Below are 19,560 nucleotides of genomic sequence, written 5' to 3'. Positions count from 1 at the left end.
CGCCAACCTGCGAACTGAGGCTGACTGCCATTAGGGCTGCTCAGCAAGTGGTACCAGACACACTGAGGCCAGATGCTGCTTGTTCCTGGTTTGTGAACCTTTGAGAGATTTTAGGAAAGTCCGCAGCATAAGCCAAGACAGGACATTTTGTGGGGCAGGGCCCACAAGTTGGGTGGGGCAGGATCTTGAATCACCTGGGGAGAGCGACCTGTGTTAGCCAGATTCATGGAGATTCAGATATGGAACCCACTTGTGTCTGCACACTGGGTATGGGGAGGGCTCAGCAAAGGAACTTTGGTCTCCTCTAGCCCTTCCGTTTGGGAGAAAGCTACCCCTCCAGACCTCATCTTAAATTCAGACAATTCACTTCCTCCCTATATGTCCCTAATGCCTTTTGAGTTGCTGCCCCAGCAATGAAACTCAGAGCAGGTTTGTCATCAGGTTAGTTCATGCGCTGGCCCTCTAAGAGAAATGCCTGGGACTCCCACAGCCCTCCATCTCACTCACCTACAATCTCTGCTGTTTTTCATATCCATATTTTGTGGGGTCTTCTCTTCGTGGTATTGGAATCCTGGGCTGAGGAGTCTAGTGGGCTAGTCCCCCCTCTAAGGGGACCTCTGCAGCTGAGATATCCCTCCTGATTTTTAACCACCATATGCGGGTATGAGATCAGCCAGTTCCATGTCTCCACCCCTCCCAGCAGTCTCGAGGTGGCTTCTTCTGTATGTCTATAGTTGCAGGACTTTTGTTTAGGAGACTTTAGGCGATTTTCAATGATGGCTGTTTCTGTAGTTTAGCTGTAATTTTGATGTGGTCCTGAGAGGAGGCAAGTGCAGTGTCTACCTTCTTGCCATCTTGACCAGAATCCTAAGGAAGTATCTTTTTATGTCTGAAAAATATTCTTTTGTTTCTAACAAACATGTGATGGTACCTTTATTATTTATCAAATTCTTAGATATCAAATTCTAAGTCTTACTTAGGCTCTTCATTCTATTTCACTAATATTATTGTTGATTACTACATGAGTATCAGTGTTAATTAATGTAGCTTTAAAAAACATCTCTTTAAAACACAATTTGGCCTCATTGCTATACTTCTTCCAAGTTACCTTGGCTGTTGTTGAACTTTTATTCTTTAAAGTTTTCCGAACTCCAGGAAAAATATCATTGGAATTTTGATTAGAATTGCATAGAGTAATGTGGAAATAAAATGTTATCTTTATAATAGCATTTCAATATAGATTGTAATTTTATTACTTCCATTTCATTTGTCAATGTTTTAAATGAGCTATTTCACATTAGCTGTATTTATTTTCTGCTTCTATATTGAATTATAAATATACACTAATTTCTTCATATGTCAGACATTTCTCTCTGTATTTATAACATTGTCAGTGGCTTCATATAGTCTTGTTTTTATTTTTTTCTAATGATCATTAAATTAAAACTCTGATTGTTGTGTCCAATTATTCATCTTTATTATTAGAAGTGTATAGAATGCAATTAGTAGCCAAATTGTACCAAGTTGAAAAATGTCACTGTTCATTTTTATAATTGGGGAGAAATAGTTATAAAAACATTTATGGGCTTTTAAATTATTCCATAAAGATGTTTTATGATATTAATTTTGATGTAGAATATTTTAATGGTCAGTGTTAATATATGTATCTTTTTCAGACTTGAAAAATTAGCCATGGAGGAAAAAATTAAAATAGATGGGTATTATGGGATACTTTTGTGGAGAACTTATCTATTCTTTTTTTAGCCTTCTATACTTCAAAAAATGCAAACATTTTAAATTACAATATTTATTAGGCAATCTTATATATAAGAATGCATTTTTTTTCTTTCATATGCAACTATTATCTTTGTTTTTATAAAATTGAATATATTACAAAGAATCCTATCTTTTACTAAACCATAAATAATTTTGTCTAGTCAAGAGTTCTTGATACATTTCAGTATATTCAGTAGATCTGAAGATAAAGAGTATTAACCCATACTGACCTTGCTTAAGTATTTTTTTATAAAGTGCACATATTAACTATTTTTTTTAAAAAGGTAGTGCTGTCATGCATATTTTCTTAAAATACTGGTAGTTTAAAACAAATCATTTAAACCACACATTCTAGAATTATCTGTGATAATCCTATTCGAGATTCATTTTTTATACTGTGTTTAATCCTTGGAGTAGAAAAGATGTTTCTAGGATGATCTGAGTAATGATAAAGTTCAAAAGTCAGATTGAAACTATCATTTGTCAGTTTCCAACTTATAATATTAGTCCTTTTCTTGGAGAACACTGGTAAAAAGTGGCTCACGATCAGGAGTAACTCTGCTCTTTAAAGTACACTCTTGACTTTAGAAAAACAGAAAATGTGTTCTGTAATTTCAAGTATAGAATGATTTTGTTAAGATCATATATTGAGCAAACCTAAGATTAAATCAGATTATTGCAATTGCAGTTGAAATATAATTCTTGGAATGTTATTAAACCATTAGAAAAATAAATATTTGGCTTGGTTTCTATGTGCAGCCTTAATTATTTAAACATTAATTACTTAAAATTAACACTGATTTAACTTGATCCTTTTATTGATTAAATGTCTTTGAGTATGATAAAATAATATTCAAATAAGTAATTGAAAATAAAATAATTTTATGAAAGCATTCATGATAATTCAATGTTATTTTTCTTCAAGTATTTTTTAATTCTTTGTTTTTTGTTTTTTTGTTTTTTGATTTACATAAAGATCAGAGAATTGTCAGTTCACTGTATAAAAAAAGAATGAGCACCTTTGGAACAGTGGTATGAATATTTAGATCACCACTATTGACAGTCAACTTCTAACATATGTCTTTTGACATATCTTATAATATTTCATGTTAGCATGAAATGCAGTAGTGACAAGGAAGTGCAATTTAAGATTATAATAATATAAATGAAATATATAGTTTGCAAAAATGTTTACATTATTTAATTTTTAAGATGTTTGAATTAATAATTGCTGTATGTTGCAAATAATCATAAAGACATTTTTAGATTACAGTTAACAGGAGGAGGACTCATTTAGAATTAAACTGCTAGTGAATAAAACTAAATATGAAAATATTTTGAGTATAAATAAATCAACTTGTTATAAATAAACCGATAAACAAAAATATTTATTTGCTGTACATAATTAAAAAGAAAAGCTGCAAGTAGTACTTTGTAAATAGTAGGAACTAAAGGTCTATTTTCAAAAATTAATAAATCAGGTGAGATAGAATCACATGGGGAGTAGTAAATGCCTAAATGTGTTTGTAGAAGTATTTGTAGCTAAATGTATTCAATACAGTTTTGCTTAGAAAAGTATATTTCCCTTGGGACTCTTTCTTGGAGAATAGATTCCTGACCAAAAAAGATAAATGTCTAGTTAATTTATCATCAAAAGCCAATGTTAAATGGCAACCCAGTGATAACCTATGGACTCACATTCTTAAGTCCCAACTAAGGGACCATTTCGTTGATTATTTAATAACTAATCACTATTTGGTTACAGATATATTTGAAATGATTTTTTCAGAATAGGCTGTTTTACAAGCAATAATTTTAAAATCCATTAAATATATTATGATAGGCCATGTGTTTGAAAATATAAAATATTGTGATTCTTGGGACGTTGAGGCTGATTGTGTCCTAGAAAATTTGTAAACTAAGTTATTGTAATTCAAATATTTATTTTCACTTAAATATTATGTTCTTAGAAAATCTTAAAAAACAAAGTATTTTATATTATTAATTAACAATGAACAATAAGCTGTCCTTAATTTCATCTTGTCTTTTTAAAAACTAAGATTTATATTCCACACATGGAAAATCTCCCAACATTTTTTAAGTGAAACCATGATCTCAATGTCGTTTCAGAAGTCTCCTTATAGAGCTTATCACAGGATAGAGTTGATCACATGATAGAGTTGATCACATGATAGAGTTGATGTCACTTTTTATCACACCCATTACTAATTTCCTAAATAAGTAGCTCTAGTACCCAGGAAAAGTGACAATGTGTAATGCATACCGTGAAAAGAAGTTTTGAGTGTCATGGCTTCCAACCTCAAGATTCCTAACCATCTCTCTCCACTCAGAAACTTTTAAGTGACTTCACGTTGCTGCAAGCACCCATTGCATGTCATTGTTTATATATTTCCTATGGCGTCAAGCCAGTTTATGATTGCAGTTGGTTTACATTAGCATTTGAAATATGGAGAACTTATTAGGTGATTTTGCCTCAAGACAAGCATATGGTTCCATTTGCCAATATCCTTGGATATACTGTAGGACAAAGAAAATTGGTAAAATCCCAGGCTCTTTTATAAATGAGCTTTGAAGGAATATAACATAATCTCAACATGAATACAGTCATTGGATTAGGATACTAAGTAATCTGACAAGTATGGTCTTGTAATTTAAATTTTGGTTGAATATTTCTTGCATGTTACTTATCACATATTTCATGCATATCTCACTATATTACATTTATGCTAAACACTTTGATTGTAAATGAGCTTTCTCACATTATAAAATATTTAGAAAATACTTAATATGTTTATTTCACTTCTCTTTTAGCTCTCCATTTATATTGTAAAAATAAACAATTATCTAAGATATCTTGAGATTATCTCTTATTCCAACTTCTTATTCCTTGGATCTCCTTCCAGATTTCTTTCTCTCTATGTTGAGCTCTTTCCTCCTTGGGCTTTTATCTTCCCCAACCCTTTGTATTTCACTAAAAAATTTCATACAGATCTTTCATTTCCTAACTGAAAGGAAAGCCATAAAGCTATTCGTCCATTAAACTTTCCACAAGAATTAAAAATCTTATCATGTGCCAGAAACTCTTTTAGATTTTCCCACAAACAGCTCCCCAACCCCTATCCCCACCAAATCCATCAGTCTTGGAGCTTACTTTGGGGTAATGCATATAATAAAAGTGAATATACTATGTAAGCAAAAATAACATTTTGATAAATGATACAAAAAATATAGAGGAGATTAACATGTGTTACAGCTGAGTTACAATTTTAAAAAAGGTAGACTAGGTCTCATTGAGGTGTTTTTATTTTTAAATAGGAACTAACACATCTTAAAGAATGATATTCTAGGGCTAATAACTTTGAGAAACAGAATATATGGCAGTGTGGCTGGAATGAATACACAAAAGGAGAAGAATTATAGCAAATAGATCAGAGAGATTATGAGGAAGCAGATCATGTTGGGTCTTGCAGGCCACTGTAAAGAATGGCCTACTTCAGAATAAAATGGCATACCAATACAGGTGTATGAGCAGAGGAATAACATGATCTGATTTATAAAAATTTAGTTGTCTTAAACCAACAGAAAATTGAAATAATATGCAACGTACCCCTGTATGACCTTCCCCTGGATTCATGAACTCTTTATCCCTTCCCATAGTAGCTCAGTCTACACACACACACACCCCTCCCACTTTGCCAAGTCATTAAAGGTTGTTTACAAATAGCATTACATTTCTCCCTAAACACTTCAGTTTGCATTTCCCAGGAAAAAAAGACCTTCTCCTACACTGCTATATCCCATTACCACACCTAAGACAATAAATAGGAGTTTCAAATTTCCCCAATTTTTCTTAAAATGGCCTTTTTTTTTCAGTGTGGTTGTTCTTTAATCTTGAATAAACCAAGGCCCACTCACTGCATTGGCCGAGTTGTCTCTATTCTCTCCTAACTTGAGTACTTCTGCTTCCCTCTGTTTTTTACGCCATTTAATCTGGAAGAATTCAGATCACTTGTCTTGTAGATTACCCCTTATTTTGGATCTGTGTGACAGACTCATTATTAGATTCAGGTCATGACATCATAATATACTTTGGGTTTGTTTGCTTTTTTTTTTTTTTTTTCATACTCATTGCTTGGATTGTTTGGCAGAGAAAGTCAAATTATATTTATAAAGTCCACATGACATTCACTCGTGTAGTCTCTATAAGGACAAAGTTGAACTAACAAGAGTTATTTCTAAAAGTCATATTCCATTTAAAAGATAAATGACACTCTTGGGAGAGTATGATCTTGGGTTCAATATTCTATGAGTTTGCCTTGGAAAGTTGTGTCTTATTTACCTATTTCATTTTTCCCATAAGGCAGGCAGTTGATTTCTAAATTTTGGAACATTCTAGTTAGATGTGTTATTGATGAAATTGCTGTTCAGGTCTGATGACAATTTAATATAGAGAAAAACTGGATTGAGTGACCTTCGCTGCAACTGTTGTTGGCCTTTCTTTTTGTTAAGTGACTGGACAATTTATCTAACTTATAGGAAATATTGTGATTGCTAAATGGACTGTCATAGATAAAGATATACACCATTCATCTTGAAAAGGTTCACTGGGCAATAGTAATAAGAGAAGGTTAAGGGGCATGGGACTTCATAAACCTTCTTTTAAAATTCATTGTCCTTCCACACATAAGTAGCTGCATTTTTTTCTCTTTTAACTATTTACTCACAGTCCAGAATCACTGTGTAGACACTGTGATATGCAATTTTTAGAATACGTTTTCTTAAATCATTACAAAGTCACACAATTTAGATTTGTGTCTAGGATAAAAACAAGCTCTGTTTAGTCTTTGAGATAGGAACTCAGGCTCAGATAATTATTATTATTCAGCTAAGTTGCTCAGGTTCTGACCTCTATGAAAATTAGCTGTTTTCTTATAGTGTTGTACATGTTTGGAGTATGTATAGGCTAGAGGTGACAAAAGAATAGAATCATAACTAGTTTGGGGATAAAATGGAATACTGCTATGTACTTGTATGAAACTACTCAAGGGAATCATTCTTTCTTCAGGGGAATCAAAACAGGTGAAATATATAGTATTCTCAGTGATAGAATATGTGACTAAAATAAACTAAGAAAATCTAGTTCAAAAACAAAATTGAGGTTGGCAATGGCTGAAAGTTTTCTCTAGAAGTGATTATACAAACTATATGTATTGTAACTGTTCATTTAGCCTAAGCAGCTTTCAAGTAGTAAAGCATTTGTTAGTTCTGACCTAATGTAAATTTGATATTCTTCATAGGCACCTGATCACCTGTAGGACTGATGAAAAGTGCTACTCACGTTGCTATTGACTGGTATGTCTCACTAACACTGAGCAAATCTTTTCTGGGTCTTTATAAAAAGCATAATAAAGCATTTTAAAGCATATTCATAATTCTATGAGGAAGTGTTCTAAGGTAAGATAACAAATTTAGATATGGACATCAAAAGTTCATATCTCTGTGGGTTAAAATATGATGACATAAAGTTTATTCTTCTCCTTTATAGTGAACTAACTGCTAACTAATAAGTCCCTGAACTATTTTCTATTAATGAATCGGTATTTTTCTATATCTTATTTACCCATTTTCAAATATGTTTCTCACCAAAGTGAATTTTTGCTTTTGGTGGGTTTTTCTTATATCTTCTTTTTGAAAATGACTTACACATTATTTATCTCACAAATTTATGGATATTTAAAGATGTCTGCTACCTTAGGGTTATCATTAAGAGTTTCCATACAGGTATATACTTTCAAACTGTTTCTCCTTACATTAGCCTCTTAAAATCCTTGTCTTATTTTTCATAGTTTTTCTTAAGTTTAGACTTAATAAACTATATAACCAGGGAAATTCACTTAATTTTTTTAAATTTAGTTGCTTCATTAGAAATACTGTTATATGCCAGAAGGCTGGAGTTGAAAAAATTTAATTCTTGAAGTGTCTACTAAATGCTGTGATCTATTAGCTTACTAAATTGGTTCACTCATAATTACTCAAAATTATTATGAAATAAGATTTGGTTTTTAATATTTCAGGATATTGATCTTATTCTGTTTTTGATGTTTTCATGAGAAACTATATAAGATCATTATAACTTTATTTTTTTCCCTTTATTTTCTTGTTTATTCATTTTATAGTATAGGTTATTTATAAATGTAATTTATTTAATTTCAATTGATATTTAATAACAAAGACAACCATCTTGTCAAATACTGATCCTGTCAGTCCATATCTTTTTGGCTTAGTCTGTCATTCAATTTCTAAGATTTAAGATAGAATTGGATAATCATCTTGTACTGAATTAATCTCGTAGAACAATAAATTAGTAATTATGTGTTTAAAATGAAGATTTGCAGGATTTATCTTTAGTCTTTTTCTGATTTTTGATTGGAAGGATGGAAGAAAAATTAGAGAAAGGAGGAAAAATTTACTATAATGAATAACTAACTGATCATATGGTTCGTTTTTTTAAAGAGTTTTATAAAATCTGAGTTAGCCTCTCTTCATACCAATCATAGTCTTATTGTAACTATTCCACAAAGAAATTTTGTTATCCTTCCAACTGATATATTTTTATAAGACACTTTATCTTTAAATCCTAATAAAATTAGCAATAGAGAAGAGCATTGAGAAAATCTAAGGCGATTATTGAAATATCCTTTTCCTCAAAAGGCAGGAACAATATTTAATGACCAGCCACAAATACTGCTATAATATAATCATTAAGGAAAATTATGTTCTAAGGGTGAATCAAGGTGGTAAAAACTGATTTTTTAGTTGTTAAACTAAATTAGAAGAGCTGTTAAGCCTTATTGATTTATTTACTTGACTTTTTGAGTAAACTGTTTTCAGGCACTATGCTATAAAAAAAATACATATTCATACACATTTATATATCTATATTTATGATATCTGTAGACACATATATGTACATATATGTGTCTGTATGTACATATATATACACAGACATATCTATGTATATATATGCATACATACATATATATATACACACATGACAATATATTGTAAAAACATTTTAAATTTCTATGAACAGAGGAGGAAGTATCTAACTTGGCTAAATGGAGATAGAGACAGCCAAGAATTACCCTAGGAAGTGACGTTTTAGCTAAGACCTGGAAGGTGAATAGTGTTGATAAGGTAGATGAAGACAGACTGGAGAAGGCACCTGAGGCTGACAGAACAGCATGCGCATCTATTTGGCTGTGGGATGATTTGGTTACCAATAGGATAGGTGTATAGTTTTGGGTTTTTTTTTTTTTTGAGGTAATAGTTGTAAAGGAAGATTAAATTAAACAATTCAGAATGGCCGTATGTGCTATAGTAAAGTATTTTTTAATTTTTTGTTTCGGTTGGTGATAGGGGCACAATAAAGTATTTTGAACAAAGGGAAGATATGAGTTAGAAAGGCAAGTGTGATATCAAAATGGAGAATGGTTTAAAGGGCGTGGCACGAGTGAAAGGCTTTTAGAATTTGTCAGTTTGCAGCTCTTTGAAAATATTACTTCCCATTCACGTGAATAGATCTCCTTAAGGACACACTTTACATATACAATGAAATAATGCCCCTTATAATAAAACATCTGTGCTAAAAGCGTCTTCCTGAAATAAGCTTTAAGAAAGTGTGTTTCTATATAAGTTATTCTGTCTGCAAAGACGTCATGTATTGATTAGACTGTAATGGTCAGAGGCATTATGTCATTTTCAATTTTAGATTAACAGATTTTAAATTTCCCTTTCCCACAAAAACGATATTGATTATTATATCTCATTTAACCACTAATGAAATATGTTTCATTAATGAACACCTAGGGCAATCTTTGTATTTAGAAATCAGTTTACCTTTTAAGAATTGACTATAAAGGTCTTAAGCAGTGTTTTATGTCATTGATGTTTTCCTCAAGTTTTAGAAACAGCAATTAAATCTTTGGACTCGGCCGAAAGAATTTTTTGTTTGTTCGACACATTTATAATTTTGTGTTAGACATGTTTGTAGTTTATCATCATTTTAACACTATAACAAGTTTATATTAGAATTGTAAATTAGAATACTATCATTGATTATTTTTGTGTTCCAAAAGATGTAGTTAGTGGATTATTAGCTTTTAAGTACTTCTTAAAAAAAATAAATGATTATTTATTGTTATCACATTAGAACGAATTTAAACCTCATAAATTATTTCTAGTTAAAACTAATAATTTTGGTTATCTGGTTTTTAATTGATTGCTGATATTATTAATTAGCACAGTATGTGCTAAAGCCTCTGGTACAACATGAAAGCTGTAATAAAATCTACTGTAAACCATCCATGAAGGGGACTTTTACAGATGTGATTATGTGAGCCTGGAGGCTACATTGCAATAATTGGCCTCCTGCGAGGCTGCAGTTCTGCAGTTGTTCCTGGAAACTCAGTGAACAAGAAGATTGGATTTCACAATGTTTACATTTGTTGACTGATACTTTGAGTTAGCAACATCCACGTAATGATGAACAGCAGTTCAAACTTGAATCACTATTCTTTGGATATAAATAAAAATTATATCCGGTTTCTTTTTATTTCCCCACTACAGATTCAGCTAAGTTAATATTTTGAAATCACTGTTCAGTAAATATTACTGAATGTTTAATTTCAACACATATTTCCTGCCTCTGTGTAATTGTATTTAACTCTACTTGTAATCCTCTAAGTCTCCTCAGACACCATTCAATTGATTTTTTTATCTTCTAGTTTGAAAATTTTACATTTTTTTACTATTTAGTGGTTATAATAGTTATGTTATCAAAAATATTTAACAAATTCTAAAGTTAATTATTTTTCTCTCCATTCCCCAAAATACAAGTACCTTTAGAATGTTTTAATCCTAATCACCCCTTCATGATATTGTTTATATGATAACTTATATGATATTGTTTATGATATTTAGGTTTTGAAATTTTTTTATTCTCTGTTAGATAGTTTTATTAAGTCTTTATATAGTCAATAGGACCTTAAATCCACCTGAATATATATACTGTTTCTCAGATATTTGCGTTCAATAACTTATTTATGAAGTACATTCTTTAGCAGTTCTATTTGTAAGAATATGCAGTGGTAAACTGTCTCAATTTGTGGGTGTCTTGAAACAACTTTAGTTTGCCATTATTATAAAATAATGCTTTTCACAGTATATAATTCTAGGTTGACAAATATTTTATCTCAGCACTTTGAGAAAATTTAATAGATTCCTTTGTTTCTGGTGTTCTGCTTCTAGATGTAATTAAACATATATATATATCTATATATTTCTAAGTGTATACATATATATGTATATATATACACATATATATATATACATATATATATATATGTATATATATATATACTTGTAAGGATTTACTTGACTTTCTGAATCTAAGAACTGATATCTTTCATCGACTCTGAAAATTTCTTATTATTTCTTCCAAAACTGCCTTCCCCCATTCTTAGAACACTAATTACATCTTAGACCTTCTTATCTTTATTCTCCTTGCCATATATTCATGTCTTTGTCACACTGTGAATGATTTCTACAGGTCAATATTTCAATTGATTAATTTTCTCTTCTGCTGTACCTAATTGTCTATTTAACATTCTTACTAAATTGCTAATTTTAAGCAAATTTTTATTTGTGATTATTTCATTGGTTCTTTTTTAAACTATGTGGTCATTTTTATAGCCTTTTTTTTTTTAGCATACTTTTACTACATGCTGTTATTCTTTTAAATAAGTAAACATTCTTACATTAAACTTTCATTACTTGCTGTCTTTGTATATCTTAACTGTAATATGTTGTTTCTGTTGACTTTTGCTTATGGTTTTTCCTTTCCTGTTGAACTTATGTTACTTGGAACATTATTTATGGGAATTCTTTGAATCCTGAGTTTGAAATATTTTCTCCAAAAGTGATTTGTATTTGCTTCCTCCAGGTCCCTAAATCAGCATGGGACCACTTAAAGCTAATTTTTTTACTTAAAGTACTTTTGTCCAGAAATCAGTAAATTATAGCCTGCAGAATACATTCAGCCTGCTTTCTGCTTTTAATAAAGTTTTATTGGAACACAGCCACAGTTATTCTTTGTCCTTGGCTGCTTTCCCTACTACAATGGCAGAATTAAGTGGCTTCAACAGAGACCACATAGTTCACAGTCTAAAATAGTCACTATCTGGCCCTTCATAGAGGAACTTTGTCAACTACTGTGAAGACCATACAGGTAATATGAATTTCACCACAGTCTTTTAAAGGTAAGTTTATGCTTATGAATTCTCATAGGAGCCTTTTTTTCTTATTCCCTTTCAAACAGAGACTATGATGTGACAGAAAACTGTCTTCACCTTCTATCTTTGGTTTAGTGACTGATAGATTCACCTGGTGGGAGTCCTGGCATCCTACATAGGTATTTAATTTGACTTCCTATTTTGAGCTACTTTAGGATTTTGTCATACGTCCAGTCCATCTTTAAACTTTAAAGCCAAACACTGTATTATCAAAGGTAAATGAAAAGATACCAGTGGCAAATATACATTTCAGCATCTACTTGTCTCATCGAATACATGTTTCCATATCATTTCTGCATCTGAGATTTCCCTTTCCTATTAGCTTAGCCATGCATTCAAATTTATGTATGTTATATTTCATCTTGTATTTTTTAGGTATTCTATGCTAACAGGATTTTTCTAGACATCAGTTTCACCATAGTACCAGATATGGAGCATAGTCTATTTTAGGGATGATCTTAAACTATATCAGCTTGAAGGAAACTGGATTCAGACTGGCTGGCTCTGGATTTAGATTTCTGGACACAGTTCACTGTCCATCACTTTCTTTATATGTGGCCTTGGTTTAGTTTTGTAACCACCGTAAGTCATTATTCATCTCAGTAAAATGAGAATAATAAATGCACATATTTCTTAGTAACTTTATGACAAAAGAAATAAAACCTTATATAAATATAAATACATATGTATATATATTGTTAGTACTTTTTGGTCAGCAACAGTAAGTGGTTGATAAAAATTATATATAGTAATAATATATACTTCTAGTAGCTTCTCATCTCTCTAAGAATAAAATTCAAATTCCTTACCCTCATTATCTAAGCCCTGTATGATTTAACCACTTTGTGATTTGACTCTCTCATCTCATCTCCCATTTTCTCATCTATTTTAGTCTCCAATCACATCTGCCTCTTTGCTTTTCTTGGCAAGCCAAGGATGCATCCATCTCAACATGGTTGTCCTTTCTATCTTCTCTATTTTTTTTCACCTCAAATGTTACTATCAGAGAGGGCTTTACTGGCTACCCTACCTATAATAGCACATTACCCCATCACTTTCTGCACTATGACCCTTCTTTGTATTTCTTCCTTTTTTCTATGTCTCTTATATTATTAATTATTTATGTGTTCGATGTCTTAATTTCCCCACTAAAATATAAATTCCATGAGATTAGAGACATTGACTTGTTCATGATAGTATACCAAGTGCCTGGACAAGCTCTTGGCATAAAACATGGGTTCAATTAATATTATTTGAGCAAAAGATGAATTCAAACTCCGACTTACACAGACTGCAACATGAAAATTTGCCCCTTCCTTTGCACCACACTCTTATTCCTGATTTCTGATGTTGAGTTATGTATTCATGTTTAAAGCCTTTCCTCACCTTTCAATCTGATGCTTAGTATTTATATAATTTCAACTATCTTCTTTTTTCCACAAACATGATTTTGAATTTCGGCATTGACTACAACCCAACAATTCGACCTAAGAGCATCCTCTCCTACCCCACCATATTTTTTTCTGGATTCATCAGTGAGATCCAGATACCCATTGTGTATCAAAATAAATCTAAACTTCAGAAACTGGTAATCAGTAATCTCTAGGTTCTAAAATCAAAGTGATAAAATCTGAGACTGAGTGTCCAAGACAGTTGGAAAGTAGGAAAGAATCCGTGCCATTAACTTCAGGGGCAACAAGTACATAAAAAGTTATGTTTACATTGTTTTCTCTATGGACATTTCCTGAGTCTAATATAAGCTATAGGAGGGCAGGGATTTTTGACTCAATATCCCACATACTTAGAACTTACTACCTAGTAGGGGCTGAATACATAGATTTTGAATGTATAAATTGATAGATTTTGAAGGTAGATTCAATAGCATGTGCTTGTGAACTGGATGTGATAAAGTAAAAAAGAAAGAAGTCGATAATTGACAAAGATAATTTTCATTTATAGGAGAGAGAAAACTGGGAAAGGAATAGGTTTATGGAGGGAATAAAGGATCTATTTATGACATGTTAAATTGGGGATGTGTGTAAGATATCAAAGCGGAGATACTGAATAGATATATGACTTAGGAATTCAAGGGAAAGGTTGAGGCTGGTGATATCAGTTTGGAAGTCATCCATATGTGGCTAGATAATAGGTGTACTGGACAGTAAAAGATTCTCTGAAGGGCACTTGTAAAGGATGGGATATGCTTTCAGAAAATTATTTTTGTTACAATGAAAACAAAGAAATGTAGAAGAAACTACATGAAGTAGGAAATTATTATTTTATGTAAAATAAATGCAAAAGGTAAAGAGGTCCTGAAGAAGAATAGGAACAAGAGTAAAAGAAAGGCAAAATGTCTTTAAGAGCAATTAAGAAGGTGGAATCTTCTGGTTTTAGTAACATACTAGATATAGAGGAGAAAGAAGAAAAATAATCAAAGGACCCTGAATGAATAACCTGGTGCATTGACTATGTAAATAAACTAGACGATAATGACATTGAAAAGCTTATATCATAATAAAGTTGCTTTGAGATAGGTTGAGTAAAGGATCTTTCAGTCATCGTTAAGATTTTTAGCTGAAACATGAAAATAGAAGTGTATGTGCTTTTAAAACTATCTAACATATTTTTCTTTTTCATTAGAAGTTATACATACATAATTACACAGCGATCCCTTTCTATTTTATTTCATATAATTAAACTGAAAAAAAACTTAGATATATTTCCAAGAAGTATTTCTTTGAAATTTAAACATATTAAAAAGTATGCCTAACTTCTCATTATAACAAATGAACTGCACAACTCATATGTCTTGAATACATGCATTTATTAATTCAGAGATATGATTAAAATTTAAATCATCAAAACTCAAAATGAATGACATCGATGGTTTCCTAAATATAACATTCTCTTTTTATTTTGCTATTAGATGATATTTTTTCAACTGTGTTATTGAAGGTAGTAGAAAAAAAAGTTTTCCTGTTGAATGATTTCAAATAACTATTGCAGTGGTCATGCAAGTGGATTGCTCAGATCTTTGAGAGAATATGCTATAAAACACATGCTTCACTGACAGCCTCTAGCTGCCATACCTTCAGATCAGCTGGAGTGTCAAGATCATACTTCTCCTGGGCTATTCCCAGCCAGTGACTGTGCATAGCAGGGGTATTAGAGCCAAGACATTTTGCTTGATGTGGGATTCTTCAAATTTGTATTGTTGGTCAAAACATTTCCCATCAGTCTGAGATTTTCTCAAAATTGTGTTGCAGTCTGAGGCTTTTTTCTACCCAATCCTTTCTTCCCTATCTCTGTCATAGGAGCGAGAACTGCATGAGGGTCTGAAGGGCTCTCCATGGCTTCTGCCTCTTCCCTTTTATCCTTAATAAGCTTTATCCCCATAAATGTCATGCATGTCCAATTATATCTTGTCATCTGCTTCGTGGGGGACCCCAAAATGATATACCTATACAATGGAGTTCATGGTTTTAGGATTTTTGTCTGTGATCACATAGTTTTAATATTTATGGTTTTAGTTGGAATTATAATAACTCAATGTAGATGCTTGTGATTTTGAGAAATACTTTATTCAGGATTTGTATGAAAAGTTCACTTATCATATACCATGTATCTAAACCAAGTTTCTCAACCTTGGCACTAAAAATATTTTATGATAATTCTTTGACTAGAATTATCTAAAAATATTATTGACTAGATAATGTTTTTTGTTTTTGGCAAGCTGTCCTATGCATTGTATGAAGTTCAGCAGCATCCCTGTACCCTCTACCCACCATATACCAGTAGCAGACATCCTTCAGTTTGCAAATATTGTCAGATGTCTTCACAAATTACCAAATGGCCTCTCATAGACAAAAGCATTCCCAGTTGTAGAAATAGAGTATCTTGGAGACTCAACCATGCCTGAGGAAATAAGATATGTCTATTACAGCTGAAAAAGTAAGAAAAGTTTTTAGGAGATGGCACTGAGGCAAATTTTGAGGAGTGACAAATATTTGCTTGCCTTCCAGGAAGGATTAATTGCATGACCCAAGTCATAGAAGCAGAAATAAAAACACATAAGAGAAAGCCCTTTTGAAGGAGACTGTCTTGTCAGAATCAGAAGAAAGAGCCATCCTGGTGGTGGTACAATAGTAAATATATAACTTCTTCAATAGTAATATTCTCTAAGGCTTAAAACTAAGTATTTCCCCCACTTCACTCCCTTTATTTTGTCATTTGCTATATAAATCTTGTGTGTGGCTTCCTTGTGTCACTTAAGTGTGTCTTTTCTCCATTGTAGTGCAGGCTCCTAAACCTGTGCTCTTTGTACTGCCATAACATCCACTTACCTTGAGTCCCTATTCCCAGTTATTCCCTAGATGTTGTAGTTTTGATCCTTTTATTGATGGTTTGTATTTTGTGAGAGACTGTTCACATATTTTCCTTTAGTTCTTAAACATATTTTCTCTTATTTCTTTGATTATATTTATAATATTTGATTTAAAGTCTTTGTCTAGTAAGTCCAACCTCAGAGCTTCTTCGAGGACTATTTCTACTGATTGGTTTTTTTTTTCTGTATATGGGCCAGCCTTTCCAGTTCCTTCATCTGTCTTCTGATTATTTTAGTTAGAACCTAGAAATTTAATATAATGTAGCAATTCTGGAAATTATATCTCTCCCCTCCATGTAGTTTCTGTTTGTTACTATTATTGTCATGTTGCTATGTATCTGTTTAGTGACTTTTATTAACTAATTTTGTAAACTCTGGATATAATTCTTTTAAAATCTATAGTGACACCCCTTCTTTATTTTTTATATTGGTAATTTACGTTCTCCATCATTCTCCTCCCTTCCCCACTCTCATCACTTTTACCAAGAATTTATAAGCATATTAATCTTTTCAAAGAGCAACTTTCTTGAGTATTTTTCACATGTGTGGTCTTAGGCCTTAGAGCACTCCAGAATGCAAGATGGGTCCTTCCCTAATCTAGGAACTGTTTGGCTCCAGATTAATAGTGGTGACAGTGGCAGCTATAGCAGAAACAGTGATGGTAGCACTGACTGCAACCTCAAGAGAGAAATGATTCTATGCAGTCAGTGCTGAAACCCACAGTCAGAGACTAGTTTGCCAGTCCATGCCCCAGTTCCATACCTACAGCTTCTGTACAAATATTAACCATCTGGCCTGAGGGCTGGGATAGGTACTCAGGCAGTAAACTTTGTCAATAAATTATTACAAAAAAATAGTGTATAAGTGGTCATTTCAAAAAAGCATATCAGGGACTTATCCAAATTCTTATAAAAGTTTAGATCTCTTATTTTGAAAGCTGCTGTAACAATGCAAGACTAAAAATATCAGTTTAGAAATACAAATTAAATTTAAAGATCATCAGTCAGTGGAAAATAACACAAATTTATATGATCTCCAAATGTACCAATTAGAGAGAAAGACAATTTTAAAATTAATTTTCCTGTAATTGAAAATACAATGATAGATTACATAAATAGGCATTTTGAATTATGTACAAAGCATATCAAATTTCTTTTACAACCTCTACAAGTTCCAGACAACATCAGAAGTATTAAAATGCTATTGTATAAATTTACACTTAATTTAAAACTTACACAATACTGATTTATATAGAGTTAAATCTTTTTAGAATTTTTTTTGCATGTTGAATCATCAGCTATTCTAAAATTTATATTTCAGAATAATGAATCAGAATTTATCCTATTGTTGCACCTTGTAAAATACACTTAGCTTCAGTAATAGTTGCACTAGCAGAAATATCTTTCTCAAAATTAAAAATAATCAAAAATTACTTTTGATCTTATGATCTTACAATGTCCAAAAAGGAGTGACATTGATTTCAGTTTTATCAATGAACAATAAAGTATAAAAGTATAAATTATAATGACCTTGTAAAAATGTGAGTGAAAAATTTTATGAGTAATAAAAATATCACAACAAAGTATTATTTATTGTATTATCTAAACTGTGACATCAAAAATGTTATTTTTTTGTAATTTATAAGTTTATATTTGTGTATCCCTATCGCTCCATTTACATTTTATAATTAATAAAATATATTTAAGAGAAAACTTTATATTTCAGTACCTTTAACACATTCTCTTTTTAAAAAGAAACTTTTTTAGAGCAGCATTAGGTTTGTTACAAAATTGAGATGAAAGTACAAAGATATCCTATATACTCCCTGCCTCCACAAATGGATAGCCTCTTCCATTATCAAGATCACTCACCAAAATGGTACATTATATTACCAAGGATGAACCTACTTTGACATATCATAATCACCCAAAGTCCATAGTTTACTTTACAGTTCACTCTTGATATTGTACATTCTACAGATTTGGACAAATGTGTAACAATATATATCCATCATATGGTATCATACAGCATGTTTTTACTGTCTTCAAAATTTTATGTTCTGTGTATTCATCCCTCTCCCCACCAAACTTCTGGGAATCACTGATCTTTTTATTATCTCCATAGTTTTGCCTTTTCCAGAATGTTGTATAGTTGGACTTCACAGTATGTAGTCTTTTCAGATTGGCTTCTTTTGCTTAGTATATGTATGTAAAATTCCTTCATGCCTCTTCATGACTTGATTGCACATCTCTTTTTAGAACTGAATAACATTCTATTGTCTGGAAGTATCAAAGCCTGATTTTTTTTATTTTTTTTATTTTTTTTTTTTACTGAAATACATCTTGGTTGCTTCCAAGTTTGGGCTGTTATAAATAAGGCTGCTATAAACTTATGTACTGTTTTTTTGTGTTTGTGGACATAGTTTTCAATGTCTTTGGGTAAATACCAAAGAGTTTTATTATTGGATCATGTGGCAAGAAATTATGTAAGAAACCACCAACATGTCTTCCGAAGTGGCTGTACCATTTTGCATTTCCATCAGCACTATGTAAGAGTTATTGTTGCTCCACATCCTCTACAGCAGCGGTCCTCAACCTTTTTGGCACCAGGGACTGGTACACCTATGAGAAATCTGATGATCTGAGGTGAGGCGGTGATACTAGCAGCTGAGGAGGTGATGCTGGCGCTGGGGAGTGGCTGCAAATACAGATGAAGCTTTGCTAGCTGGCCTGCCGCTCACCTCTTGCTGTGTGGCCAGGTTCCTAACAGACGACAGACCGGTACCTGTGCGCAGTCCAGGGGTGGGCACCCCTGCTCTACAGAATTTGATGTCATCAGTGTTCCAGATTTTGGCCATTCTAATAGATGTGTAGTGATGATCTCATTGTTCTTTTAATTTGCGTTTCCCTGATGTCATATGATGTGGAGCATCTTTTCATATGTTTACTTGCCATGTGTACATCTTTAATGAAATGTCTTGTGCCCATTTTTTAGTCAGTTGTTTTCTTATTGTGGAGTATACTTTGG

General features: G+C 32.0%; 1 protein-coding gene across 6 annotated transcripts in view; it reads left to right on the top strand.

The window, feature by feature from the left end:
- Positions 1 to 19,560, top strand: part of THSD7A (thrombospondin type 1 domain containing 7A) — a 360,172-nt gene that overhangs the window by 43,683 nt on the left and 296,929 nt on the right. The window contains exon 1 of one of the 6 annotated variants that reach the window (XM_039862398.1): positions 5,973 to 7,149. The exons of the other annotated variants lie outside the window; for them this stretch is intronic. The gene's annotated coding sequence lies outside the window, so the exon portion shown is untranslated. Of the gene's footprint in view, positions 1 to 5,972; positions 7,150 to 19,560 lie in introns of those variants that run through there. 6 annotated transcript variants of the gene reach the window in all.

Source organism: Pteropus medius, unplaced genomic scaffold, assembly GCF_902729225.1.
Source record: "Pteropus medius unplaced genomic scaffold, Ma_sr-lr_union100, whole genome shotgun sequence".
NCBI classification, from domain to species: domain Eukaryota; kingdom Metazoa; phylum Chordata; class Mammalia; order Chiroptera; family Pteropodidae; genus Pteropus; species Pteropus medius.
Note: the sequence above shows the minus strand (reverse complement) of the source record. Positions and strands in the feature narration are given on the sequence as shown.